Source organism: Pleurodeles waltl, chromosome 7, assembly GCF_031143425.1.
Source record: "Pleurodeles waltl isolate 20211129_DDA chromosome 7, aPleWal1.hap1.20221129, whole genome shotgun sequence".
Lineage (NCBI taxonomy): Eukaryota > Metazoa > Chordata > Amphibia > Caudata > Salamandridae > Pleurodeles > Pleurodeles waltl.
This window is the reverse complement of record NC_090446.1, coordinates 1,344,038,618-1,344,052,284: the sequence shown is the minus strand read 5'-3', so window position 1 is coordinate 1,344,052,284 and position 13,667 is coordinate 1,344,038,618. Positions and strand designations below refer to the sequence as shown.

The 13,667-nt window shown below is 42.8% G+C and overlaps 1 protein-coding gene across 11 annotated transcripts in view; it reads left to right on the top strand.

Moving 5' to 3' along the window:
* Positions 1-13,667, top strand: part of CNOT3 (CCR4-NOT transcription complex subunit 3) — a 715,873-nt gene that overhangs the window by 53,811 nt on the left and 648,395 nt on the right. For 7 of the 11 annotated variants that reach the window (XM_069200729.1, XM_069200731.1, XM_069200726.1 and 4 more), the window contains exon 2: positions 10,591-10,649. The gene's annotated coding sequence lies outside the window, so the exon portion shown is untranslated. Of the gene's footprint in view, positions 1-10,590; positions 10,650-11,787; positions 11,819-13,667 lie in introns of all 11 variants that reach the window. The other 4 variants (XM_069200730.1, XM_069200727.1, XM_069200724.1 and 1 more) reach the window with 1 other exon arrangement.

Below are 13,667 nucleotides of genomic sequence, written 5' to 3'. Positions count from 1 at the left end.
CAGGAAAAGGTGTTTCTGGAAGTGAACCTAAACAAGCATACCCTGTCCCAAAGTGAATTAAGGCGATGGCAGAACAAGTTCACCTATACCAGAAGGGACATTCTGACTGAGGACAGTCATGAAGCTAATGGGCTTGATGGCGTTGTGCATTCTGCTCATAATACATGCAAGGCTACACATGCAACCTTTCCAAGAATCAAGTCTGCAACAGATTATCACAGCCACCGGGATTTGGGAAGATCTAGTGATTGTCACAGCCGGGATACAGAAGACAGCACAATGGTAGAAATCTAAACATGTGACCTTAGGAAGACCATTCAAGACTCCAGCAGTGACCATCACAACAGATACATGCCACAAGGTTGGTGAGCACACATGGGGAACTTGCAAGTACAAGGACAATGGAACAACTAGGATGCGCTGAACCACATCAATTTCCTCAAAATGAAGACTGTGTTTGTAGCCCTGAAAGCTTTCACCGCACACGTCAAAGGAAGAACCATGCTAATACAAACAGGCAACACAACAACCATGTTTTACCTGAGCGAACCGAGGTACAAATCGTACACCTTGAGCAAACTAGCGCAAGAGAGATGGCAATGGGCAATTTAAAGGAAGATCAATCTCTGCACTGTCCACTTACCAGAGAAGGAGAAGATGGAGGTGGACAGACTAAACGGGCAAAAAAGCAGGCCATACAGTTGGGTGCTGAAACAAACACTAGAGAGGATATGCAAGGTCTGGGGAAGACTAATAATAGTTGTGTTCTCAACAGCAGAAAACAAGTGCCAACACCTTGTTTCCAGATTTCAACCACACCAGTCAGAAGGGAATGCCTTGTCACTAAACCCTTTGGGGAGATTTGCTTACACTTTTCCACTGATTCCCCCTTAATGCACAAGGTACTGGAAAAAGCCAGACAACCAGGGATGAACCTTATACTGGTAGCCCATCAGTGGACCAGACAGAACTGGTACATACGGAACTACTAGAGATGTCCAGGGGGTCAAATGATGATGATCAAACCAGATCAGACCCTGCTAACAATGAAAAAGGGGAGAGTGTATCACCCAGAACAACACTGTAGCAGCATGGCACTTGAATACATGGATTTCGGACATCTGCAACTAATGCCTAGGACAATGGAAATCCTTAAGGAAGCAAGAAGACCTACCATCAGAATGTTATGCAGCAAAATGGAAAAGTTACATCGACTGGTGCACAAATATCAATAGAATGGAAACAAATACAGGACCTAAACCGTATTAACATACGTCACTCATCTGTTGGATAACGGCTTAACCTATTAATCATTAAAAGTACACATAGCAGTGATAGCACACACCATGGGCACCTCGTGTGACAGTTTATTCACTTCACCAGCAGAGGGATCATAAAGAATTGCTACACCAAGGTCCGTTCCAGCACCAATGTGGAACTTAAACACAGTATTAATGAGGAAACCGTTTGTGCCTATGCAGAAAGCAGATCTCAAATCACTCACACTCAAGACTGCATTCCTAATTGCTATCACTCCCTGGGGAGAGTGAGCTAACTGCAAACACTAACAATACAAGAATCTTACCTACAGATCCACAAAGACAAGGTAGTTCTCAGGACCAACCCACGGTTCCTACTTGAGGAAGTAAGCAGTTTTCACATCAGTCAAACCATACAGCTACCAGTGTTCTTCAAAGAACCTTAAACAAATGAAAAGGACCCTACACACCTTGGATGTGAGAAGAGTTTTAATATACTGTCTGCAAGAAACGAGTTTTGTATGGGGAAATCAGTTGTTTGTACCCTTCGCAAAGCAACCAAGGTGTCGCTAGGGACAAAGGGATGGATTGCAGAAACAATACAAACTTGCGCACTACAGGAAAGGAAGGCTCACTGTATGAGCTCCTAGCGAATGTACCCATAGACACAATCTACACAGCAGCAACATGGGCATTCCCACACATTTACAAAACATTACTCTATGGACGTTCAAATGATCAAGGAGGCACAAGTGGGACAAAAAGTACTGCAGCGCCTGTTTGCAAACTCTCCCTCATTTTATCCCAACCAACCCAAGGGAAGGGATACTGCTACGTAATCTAATACAAAGCATGTGAATCCAGAAAAGGATTCATACTGCAAAACAAAATGCTTACCTACTAGTAGGACGAGTTTTGCAACCTGAAGAGTTTTTTTTTTTTTCCTCTGTTTTCACATGCGACCCACCCAAAAATAGAAGATAATGCAACTAGGGGGAACAAGAGAGACTAATGAGGAAAGAGTAAAAATTCCAAGATACAGAAAAAAAATCTGAAGATGCTGACTACGCACAGGAACATCCGGGGCGCCGTCTGATCTCCAAATGGTCATTTAGGACGCCCACAAAAATGAGGAAGAAAGGGCAATTCCGCTCCCAACCCCTAAATGGCAGAATAATGCAAAGCATGTGAATCCAGAAAAATCTTCAGGCTCCAAACCTATTCTTAAGTTACTAACCATTGCGTTTTTGCTGATTAGACGTACAGCTTTGAAAAAGCCAAATGTACAGCTTTGAAAAAGCCAAATATCACAAACATCTCTGCAGTGCACTTGATGTTACTGTTTTCAGCTCTACAATACAGTTTGTTGTACCCTTGATGTATTTGCATGATTTGGCATTACCAAGAAATACTTTGTGAAAAGTTAATTCCATGCCACAAAAGGGTATTTAGTTGTGTTAAGGTGCATTTGGAAGCACTGGATATAGTACATAGGAGCACACCTACTATCTTTAGCGCTTAAGTGTTCAACCTCATGTATACCTTTTAGTGTACTACTTGTTGCTTAAAGGGATTTAATTTGTTGGTTGCAGTGTCCTTTAAAATTTCTTGCTCTCTAGTGGTCAGTTCTACCTTTTTTTTTTTTTTTCTTTCCTCCCTCATTTTCTTTTTCAGAGCAGTGACCAACTACTGTATTATTCCACTTTGGTTTCTTTATCTGTTGCTGTAACGGACTACTTTTGTCATTTCTTTGTTGCTGCCTCTTCACTGTGGGTGTTTTAGTCTGGTAGCTGCCTGCGTTTCATTGCCGCATTCCGTTCCTCCCACCTCGCTGACATTTGTTTTGGCTTTATTCGAGTGCTGTCCTTGTTTACCTCTGGCGCTTGGAACATTTGCCCCACCATTAAATCTTTAATAAAAGGAAGCTCCTAGTCTTCGTTTTAAAAACGTTTATGTTCTTTTAGTACAGCCCAGCGCGTGCGTTGATTTATTTAATCCTGAAGTAAGCTTATTTTTGCGTGTGTTAATGCAACATTAAAATAAGCTTATTTTATAAAAGAAACGCCCGGTGGCTAAACGTTTAACTCCCTGCTCAGGAAATGCACAATATGCCCTTTCTCGTACAATGTAGCTTAACCTAGAAGCAATGAAGTGAGACTTGCAGAGCCTGGCATCTGGAGTCTTTCTACAGGGCCCCTCCCATGCCAGCTCTTATGCACACATGGCATTTATTAGCTCCTTTATTGGGCCCATAAAACGTCTCAGGCTGCTCTGCTATTAACTTCATTAGATCTTTGTTGAAATGTGAGGCAAGAATGCTTGCAAGACTTTTCATTCTGTTAACATAAAAAGAAAATACTTGTTCGATGGCATATGTTGCTGCAGATACACATGTTTGGCACAGTCCGCTGCCTGGTGTTGGGCTCGGAGTATTACAAGTTGTTTTTCTTCGAAGAAGTCTTTTTGGTCACGGGACCGAAGGACTCCTCCCTCCTCGGCTCCATTGCGCATGGGCGTCGACTCCATCTTAGATTGTTTTTTTCCGCTGTCGGGTTCGGACGTATTCCTTTTCGCTCCGTGTTTCGGTTCGGAAAGTTAGTCAGAATCTCGGAAGAAAGCGTCGGTATTGTTCCGTTCGGTATCGGGATAGTTAGGTACATCGACACCGATCATCGGAAGACTTTGGGGTAGTTTCGATCCCCCACCGGGGCCTGGTCGGCCCGACCGCGTGCGACATCGAAGCCGATGGAACGGACCCCGTTTCGTTTCTGCCCAAAATGTCACAGTAAGTATCCTTATACAGATCAGCACTTGGTCTGTAACTTGTGCTTGTCCCCCGAGCACAAGGAGGATACCTGTGAAGCCTGTCGAGCCTTCCGGTCCAGAAAAACACTCCGGGACCGAAGAGCCAGGCGTCAACAAATGGCGTCCACGTCAACAAAACAACGTTTCGACGAGGAAGAGGAAACATTCTCGGTTCCGGAATCAGAATCCGGAGACTCCGACGTCGAACAACAGCAACAAACTGTGAGTAAGACGTCAAAGTAAATCCATCGACAAACCGAAAGCCCAGGGGACGCCACTGCCAACAGGCCATGGCTCGACCCATAAAACAGGCGACCCGTCGAAGGCGCCGAAAAAGGGCACGCCCATAGCGAAGACACCCGACTCCGGTCGAGGGACCGCCATGGAGCAACCTCGGAGCCGAGAAAGCGGCTCCGAGAGACAAAAACAAGATACCGGCACTGAAAAACATCGGCACCGAGAATCCATGCCGAAAGGAACAAAAATTCTGTCTGTGCCGAAACCGAAAAAAGATTCTCTCTCAGCGCCGAAAAATACCACACCTTCATCCTACTCAGAGGAACAAGGAATAAGTGGCCAAATGCACAGATTTGGACAAGAGCTCCAAAGTGTAGAATCGGACTACACACAAAAGAGACTGTACATCCAGCACGACACAGGGAAGATATCAACCCTTCCCCCAATCATGAGGAAAAGAAGGATCGAACTTCCAAAGGATGACGCACAACCACAAGCCAAAGTGGTTAAAAAAGTCACGCCTCCGCCCTCTCCACCACAGGCATCGCCGGCACAAACACCGCCACAAATGCACTCCCCAGCGCAAACTACCATAAGTCATGACGATCAGGATCAAGACGCTTGGGACCTGTATGACACCCCAGTGCCGGACAATGATCCCGAGTCATACCCCACAAAGCCGTCACCGCCAGAGGACAGTACCTCATACTCGCAACTGATGGCTAGGGCAGCAGAATTCCACAATGTCCAACTGCATTCCGATCCTATAGAGGATGATTTTTTATTTAACACCCTCTCGGCTACACACAGCCAATATCAATGTCTCCCAATGCTACCAGGGATGTTACGGCACGCAAAACAAATTTTTGAAGAGCCCGTAAAATCAAGAGCCATCACCCCAAGGGTGGATAAGAAATACAAACCACCACCCACAGACCCAGTGTTTATTACTTCGCAGTTACCACCTGACTCCGTGGTAGTAGGGGCAGCTCGCAAGAGAGCAAATTCACATACATCTGGCGACGCCCCACCTCCGGACAAAGAAAGCCGAAAATTTGATGCGGCAGGGAAAAGAGTAGCATCACAGGCAGCCAACCAGTGGCGCATCGCAAATTCACAAGCGCTGCTGGCCAGATATGACCGTGCACACTGGGACGAGATGCAACTTCTCGTAGACCATCTTCCCCAGGAATACCAAAAAAGGGCGCAGCAAATAGTGGAAGAGGGACAAACGATCTCAAACAATCAAATCCGCTCTTCACTAGACGCAGCCGATACTGCAGCAAGAACAGTCAACACTGCTGTCACCATAAGGAGACACGCTTGGCTACGCACTTCAGGCTTCAAACCTGAAATCCAGCAGGCTGTCCTTAATATGCCCTTCAACGAGAAACAACTTTTTGGCTCTGAAGTGGATACAGCCATTGGAAAAACTTAAAAAGGACACAGACACGGCCAAGGCCATGGGCGCACTCTACTCCCCGCAGAGCAGAGGCTCTTTCAGAAAAACTCCATTTAGAGGGGGGTTTCGTGGCCAACCCACAGACACCACCAGCCAACAAACAAGAACCACACCATATCAGGGTTCCTTCCAAAGGGGAGGTTTCAGGGGATATCGGGGGGGGGTCAATTCCCAAGGAGTAGGGGAAGATTCCAGACTCCAAAAACACCTCCACCTAAACAGTGACTTTCAAGTCACGCAACCCCTTCACTCAACACCAGTGGGGGGAAGACTAAGCCAATTCTACCAATCTTGGCAACAGATTACAACAGACAATTGGGTATTAGCAATAATCCAACATGGCTATTGCATAGAATTCCACAACTTCCCACCAAACATCCCCCCCAAAACACGCAAAATGTCACCACAACATTTAGAACTTTTAGGACTAGAAGTTCAAGCACTACTGCAAAAGGATGCAATAGAGTTAGTACCAGTACAACAAAAAAACACAGGAGTTTACTCCCTGTACTTTCTAATTCCAAAAAAAGACAAAACATTAAGACCAATATTACATCTCAGGACACTAAATACCTACATCATATCGGACCATTTTCACATGGTCACACTACAAGACATCATTCCACTGCTCAAACAGCAAGATTACATGACCACATTAGACCTAAAGGATGCGTACTTTCATATACCAATACACCCTTCTCACAGAAAGTACCTACGGTTCGTATTCAAAGGAATACATTACCAATTCAAGGTGTTGCCATTCGGAATAACAACTGCACCAAGAGTGTTCACAAAATGTCTAGCAGTAGTAGCAGCACACATCAGGAGACAACAGATACATGTGTTCCCTTACCTAGACGATTGGCTAATCAAGACCAACACAGTAAAAAAATGCGCAAACGACACCACATTTGTCATACAAACCCTTCACAAACTGGGGTTTTCCATCAACTATACAAAATCACACCTAGAACCGTGTCAAACACAACAATATCTAGGAGCAACCATCAACACATCAAAAGGAATTGCCACTCCAAGTCCACAAAGAGTGCAGGCATTCCACAAGGTAATAAGTGCTATGTTTCCAAACCAAAAGATACAAGCAAAACATGTGCTAAAACTTCTAGGCATGATGTCATCATGCATAGCCATTGTCCCAAACGCAAGACTACACATGCGACCCTTACAACAGTGTCTAGCATCACAATGGTCACAGGCACAGGGTCAACTTCAAAATCTGGTGTTGGTAGACCGCCAAACATACCTCTCGCTTCTATGGTGGAACAGCAAAAATGTAAACAAAGGGCGGACATTTCAGGACCCAGTGCCTCAATACGTTATAACAACAGATGCTTCCATGACAGGGTGGGGAGCACACCTCAATCACCACAGCATTCAAGGACAATGGGATATACACGAAACAAAATTTCATATCAATTACCTAGAACTGTTAGCAGTATTTCTAGCGTTAAAAGCCTTCCAACCCATAATAACACACAAATACATTCTTGTCAAAACAGACAACATGACAACAATGTATTATTTAAACAAACAAGGAGGAACACACTCAACACAATTGTGCCTCCTAACACAAAGAATTTGGCAGTGGGCGATTCACAACAACATTCGCCTAATAGCACAATTTATTCCAGGAATACAAAACCAACTAGCAGACAACCTTTCGCGAGACCACCAACAAGTCCACGAATGGGAAATTCACCCCCAAGTTCTGAACAAGTACTTTCAAATTTGGGGAACACCCCAGATAGATTTGTTCGCAACAAAAGAAAACTCAAAATGCCAAAACTTCGCATCCAGGTACCCACACCGCGAATCACAAGGCAATGCTCTATGGATGAGTTGGTCAGGGATATTTGCGTACGCTTTTCCCCCTCTCCCTCTCCTTCCATATCTAGTAAACAAGTTGAGTCAAAACCAACTCAAACTCATACTGATAGCACCCACATGGGCAAGACAACCTTGGTATACAACTCTACTAGACCTTTCACTAGTACCGCATGTCAAACTACCCAACAGGCCAGATCTGTTAACACAACACAAACAACAGATCAGGCATCCAAACCCAGCATCATTGAATCTGGCAATTTGGCTCCTGAAATCCTAGAATTCGGACACTTAGACCTCACACAAGAATGCATGGAGGTCCTAAAACAAGCTAGAAAACCTTCCACTAGACACTGCTATGCATCTAAGTGGAAAAGATTTGTTTACTACTGCCATGCCAATCAAATACAACCATTACATGCCTCTACTAAAGACATAGTAGTACTTACTACATTTGCAAAAAGCAAATCTCGCTTTTTCATCTATAAAAATACACCTCGCAGCAATATCTGCTTACCTACAAACTACTCATTCATCGTCTCTATTTAGAATACCAGTTATTAAAGCATTCATGGAAGGGCTAAAAAGAATTATACCACCAAGAACACCACCAGTTCCTTCATGGAATCTTAACATCGTCTTAACAAGACTCATGGGTCCACCTTTCGAACCCATGCATTCCTGTGAAATGCAATATCTAACCTGGAAGGTCGCATTTCTCATTGCAATCACATCCCTCAGAAGAGTAAGTGAAATACAGGCATTTACCATACAAGAACCATTTATTCAAATACACAACAATAAAATAGTTCTAAGAACAAATCCAAAATTTCTGCCAAAAGTAATCTCACCATTCCATTTAAATCAAACAGTAGAATTGCCAGTGTTCTTCCCACAACCAAATTCTGTGGCTGAAAGGGCACTACATACATTAGACATCAAAAGAGCACTAATGTATTACATTGACAGAACAAAGCTAATCAGGAAAACAAAACAACTGTTCATAGCTTTTCAAAAACCACACATAGGAAATCCAATCTCTAAACAAGGCATTGCTAGATGGATAGTCAGATGCATTCAAACATGCTATCTTAAAGCCAAAAGAGAATTGCCTATTACACCAAAGGCACACTCAACCAGAAAGAAAGGTGCTACAATGGCCTTTCTAGGAAACATTCCTATGAGCGAAATATGTAAGGCTGCAACCTGGTCTACGCCTCATACGTTTACTAAACACTACTGTGTAGACGTACTAAATGCACAACAAGCTACAGTGGGCCAAGCTGTACTAAGAACATTATTCCAAACTACTTCAACTCCTACAGGCTAAACCACCGCTTTTAGGGGAGGTAACTGCTTTATAGTCTATGCCAAACATGTGTATCTGCAGCAACATATGCCATCGAACTGAAAATGTCACTTACCCAGTGTACATCTGTTCGTGGCATTAGTCGCTGCAGATTCACATGTACCCTCCCACCTCCCCGGGAAGCCTGTAGCCGTTTAGAAGTAGATCATAAATCTTAAACATCTGAACATTTGTAAATAATTATTAGAAACTCTTAACGTACATACATATTCACTCCATTGCATGGGCACTATTTATACCAAACAACTCCATCCTCACCCTCTGCGGGGAAAACAATCTAAGATGGAGTCGACGCCCATGCGCAATGGAGCCGAGGAGGGAGGAGTCCTTCGGTCCCGTGACCAAAAAGACTTCTTCGAAGAAAAACAACTTGTAATACTCCGAGCCCAACACCAGGCAGCGGACTGTGCCAAACATGTGAATCTGCAGCGACTAATGCCACGAACAGATGTACACTGGGTAAGTGACATTTTCATTCCAGCCTTATTTTCCAATTGCTCTTCAGACATTTACACAACTCAGGCTAGTGCAGCCTTCTCATCTCTCCTCAAGGGCTTGTGATTTCTGATGTCATTAGCTCCCAGTGACCACAAAAACATGGCAGGGAAAGACAAAGTTATGATGCAGGGTTGACTAATTTATGTGGCAAGAATTGTCCAGTTCTGAATTTGCAATGCCTATATCTCTATCTCAAGAAAATGTGAGACCTGTTGCTTTGCAAATGCTTGTTGTGTATGCTAATAAACTATCGGGCTCTAAGCAGGACTTGGTGGTTGTGTTCAGGTTGCTGGTAAAGCAAATGATCTCTTCTCTCCTTACATTGAGAGGGAAAACACACTACTTGCCTCATCCTTTACCTCCTTCCACTGCACATCAGAACATTTTGTCAGGGGGTGGAAGGTGATTAGTTGCACCTGCCACCAGCACGAACGTGACTGACATTGTAGGATAGTGTTAATAGTTAAGTTGGCCACGATCAGCCTGTCGGCTTAACCTGTCGAATCTCAGCAGTTAGTAACAAAATTAACCAGCCTTTGGCCGAAGTTGAATTACATAAGCAATAGGCAGACAAAAAGCTTAGTAGTCATTCTGTTCTGCAGTGTTGGAGTTAAGTGTCTAGTAACCGCCATATCTAGAGCTTGTTGTTTTTACCATCATCTCGAATATTGGTGAGTGATTTATTTTTTGCTCTGAACACTGGAATTGATCCTTTTCTAAAAAGCGAGAAGTCTGCAACAGTAGAGCATAGCTTGTATGCGTCACCATTATTATCAATCCATCAGTTTTAACTTAGAGGAATAGCAATATTTTCAACGTCTTATTTGTGTCCTAACATTTAGTTGCGGTCTGCTATTTTTGGTCTCTTTCCCTTAACTGCCCATTCTCTACATAACGATTCAAATTAGGTGATGGGCAGTATTGATGACGAGGCAGAGTTCATGTTGCAGTGATCTAAAACAGTTTTATTCAAGGTTTATTGGTTGGCGTTAAACCTCCAGTATCGTTCTAGTCGAAGTATTCACCATGTAAGGTTGGACACATGCAAGATTGGGTAAGCTTTTTGTCACTGTGTAGCTTGGGTTATTTATGTATTCTGTTTTCTTCTCTTGTAGCCAGCGAACCAATGCCCGTAAGGGAACTGGTGCCAGTGACTTCGGAGACCTTTCAGAAGGTAAGAAAAAATGAGCATAAAAGTACCCATTAGTCTTTTATTAATTGTCTGGTGAAATTACTTTGGAGCGGATCTCCTTTTGACATGCTGTGTGCATGAGCTGTGTATATCCCATTGTTTGCCCTCACGTTCCTTTGTTGACCTTTACTGACTTGTGCTAGAGAGCAAGGTATACTGTAACACTAATGCAGGTACCACAAACCTCTCCCCTAATGTGACAACATCTGCTAAGAGAAAAAAATAGCCAGTAATCTTTGCGATTGTTGTGAAGTTGGCTGAAGACAGAATATAGCCAAAGGGAACCAGTGTACCTGTACCCACATTACCACTGCACTTCTCCCGTGCAATAGTTTGGAACAGTACACCCTTAAAAATGCAGTTTTGGAAAGTGCTGACCCGTTCAGCCTCGCTCCATTACGGCTCCTGTTTTATACTTCCCCAAATCTAATGCTTGCTTCTTTAAAGATATGGAAAAATTAAGCCAAAGTCTGGTCGTCACCTCTTCCTCTGGACCCCTTTAAAAACCTACAATAAGTAGAACGCAGTGTAAATATTGCTGTCACTGCCCTTTCACAAGTGAACTTTGACCTTCCATTGCGCACCCGACTTGTCACAGTTGGTGTTAAACTTATTGTAACCGTTTCCCTCTTCTAATTAGCTCCGCCTTTCGATCATTGTGGAGAAAGAGCAGCTCAGGGAATCTGATTTTTAGCAGTATTGCATTGTAACTGCCTCTGCTTTCTCCAACCTTAATCAGTTATGGTGAATGTCTTGCAGCTGTAATTGACACACAGCCTTCTCCTTACTTGCTCTTGCTTGAGGTGCGGAATGGAGGCCTAACAGTGCCACGGTCCTTTATTTAAACCCTTTCCCCAGTGTCCTGGGTGCCAACAGATGTGATTTGCTATGTTATCATCACATCTTTTATTTTTCAGGTTTTCATCTCTTATTTTTGAGTTTGTCTTTGCAATCACGTTCCATTTTTGTCTTTTTTCATCCACGTTGTCACCATTCAATTCACAATGCCACCCATCAAAGGCGTTTCCTCTGGTGCATAGGAAAGATAACGTGGCAAAAGCTATTTTTTTTTTTTTAATTTTTTTTTTATGTAGAGCCACTTTTTATTCTTTTTTTGCAGCTTCGAGATAAAAACGCTCTTCATAAAATATGTAAGTATACAAAACTCATTTCCAGCCATAAGATTGTTTGCCCATTGGCTGTTGGCCCAGCTACCTACTATGTGGTACTTGCTTGAAAGTATGAATTGGTTAAAATACTTATTTTATCTGAATTTGTCTGACTAGTTTCTTGATTCCATGCTATCAGACTGATTTTAGCATTGGAGCACTGCTTACTTGAAGTTGATGTCAAATCTGAAGTGACTAAGAGGCATAAGTGTGGCTTTTGTTACTTGGGAAAAGTCTGAACAATTGTTGTTCATTTGGATTCACAATTTTTGTTTGAAGTTGTTTATATTTTATATTGTTGGTTGTAACTGGTAGGTTGGAATGTGTAACATTGGAAGACTTAATTCTCCTGAATGTGTGGCCATGACAAGCTGCATTTACTGACTCTACGTGATAGAATTATCTTACTGCTAGACTGCCCGTTGCACAGCATCATTTGGCTCTGCCATACTGTGCCTGACATGCAATACTAACTTTCAACAGGACTATCCTTAACAGGAATTTTGTACTTGGAAGTGCAGGACTGTAGCAGTCTGGCAGCAGAACCATACGTTTGTGCAATACTTTGGTTTGGGAGGCTATCATCTGGTATGTTCATTAAGTATACGGTAGAAGGGTGTAAACTCTTAATCAGACTACTTTTATTTGTATGTTTTCCTCCATCTTTTGCTACCTTTTCCCAATAGAGAGTAAAAGTTACTGACTACCTTCCTCGTTCAGAGATTTTTAGTACTGCTTGTGGACCTCAAGAAGCATGCGTGGTTGGTAGTTTCCTCTCAGCTATTTTTTTTAGAATCACATTCTCTTATTGTGATTCAGTGATCCTTGTTCTACAATGTATTAGTCTTCCTACCCGCATCACCCCGAGAATAAGTCCAATAAATAAACCTGTACGACATGTCAGAGTATTGGGCTTCTTTTGATTGTTTCTGACTGTACTCTAAACGGCTATGAGATACTGCAGGATCTGCCTTTGCAAGGATCCTGGGCTGATGGTAGGCATCACCCTCTCTGCTTAGAGAAACTCTGAAACCATAGAACATATTAATTGTTAATTTCAGAAACCTGTGTTCATGTACTTGGCTATTGAGGCTTATGATAGAACTGCTTTCAACTGCCTCTCAGAATGAAACAAAGGGTGGGCTTGGGCACATTAGTTATCCTTTCATGACTAGATAAGGCACTTTTTGCTGCCTTTGTGGCAGCATGAACAAATCAAAAGTCAGGAAAGTCTTATGTTCTTTAGTTATGCACCTCACATTATGGATGGCTTTTATTTCATAGTATTAACCCAGTCCATTATTAACACCCCACTGTCTCCTAGTATTACTTTGTTAATGAATTAAAGACCTTTATTTCGCGGTTGATCCCTCACCAAGCAGTTTTACCTATCTGAGATCTAGCACTTCTCGTTCGTGTTATTACATATTTTGATTGCTTCATGTGTGGCACTCAAGTCTCTCAGCAATCTTCTGTAGACCCTTTAAATGATTGCCCCGACCCTCTGCAATTTGGTTGTTCATCTTGTGATGTTTCAGCCTGTGCATTCAACATAACGAAGTATCCTAAATAAAAATGGGAGTTTCTTTTCTACCTGTTAAAAATACCTCTGAACTCTTTGGTATCCCTTTATTAATAGTGTTCCTGATATTAAAAAGGATGAAGGGAGGGGTGCCTATGGAGACAATAGTCCTGCACCCTATAAAAAGTCAACATGTTTCAACCTTAAGCAGTAGGCCAAAGGGTCCAGGGATTTCTTCAGGTCCAAGTCAATATTTTGTGCTCTGGCGTAATGTCATTTTTATGTCTTCGTCACCCTAATTGCCAATTC